At 58.3% G+C, this 338-nt stretch overlaps 1 protein-coding gene across 1 annotated transcript in view; it reads right to left on the bottom strand.

The window, feature by feature from the left end:
* Window positions 1-338, bottom strand: part of CSUI_001887 (uncharacterized protein) — a gene marked incomplete at its 5' end in the record, with an annotated part of 3,328 nt that overhangs the window by 2,114 nt on the left and 876 nt on the right. The window lies entirely within an intron of this gene.

The raw sequence follows: 338 nt of genomic DNA on the forward strand, positions 1-338 counted from the left end.
GCCGCCAGAGGTGCAGGCCCATGACCCATTATAGCCTACACCTTCCACAATTCCACGAAGACCTCGGGTCAGGCACCTCCGGCTACAGCCGTGTACAGGGATACAAGACTAGGCGTCGCCCGACAGGAAACAGTAGCTTACAGTCTTCAGCCAGTGCGCGCCCGAGGATGCCTTGGTTCTCTTCAGACGCTGAAAGGCAACGCAGAAGCACGCAAGTTCACGGGACACCGCGCTGTTGGCGTGGCCACCGATTCGCAGCAACACCAGCAAGCTGACGCTCTTCTGCACGTGTGTGTAGAGGCTGTAGTCTCTTCTGTTTCTCAGAACGGGGAGTGTCC

Source organism: Cystoisospora suis (genome assembly GCF_002600585.1).
Source record: "Cystoisospora suis strain Wien I chromosome Unknown contig_768, whole genome shotgun sequence".
NCBI classification, from domain to species: Eukaryota; Apicomplexa; class Conoidasida; order Eucoccidiorida; family Sarcocystidae; genus Cystoisospora; species Cystoisospora suis.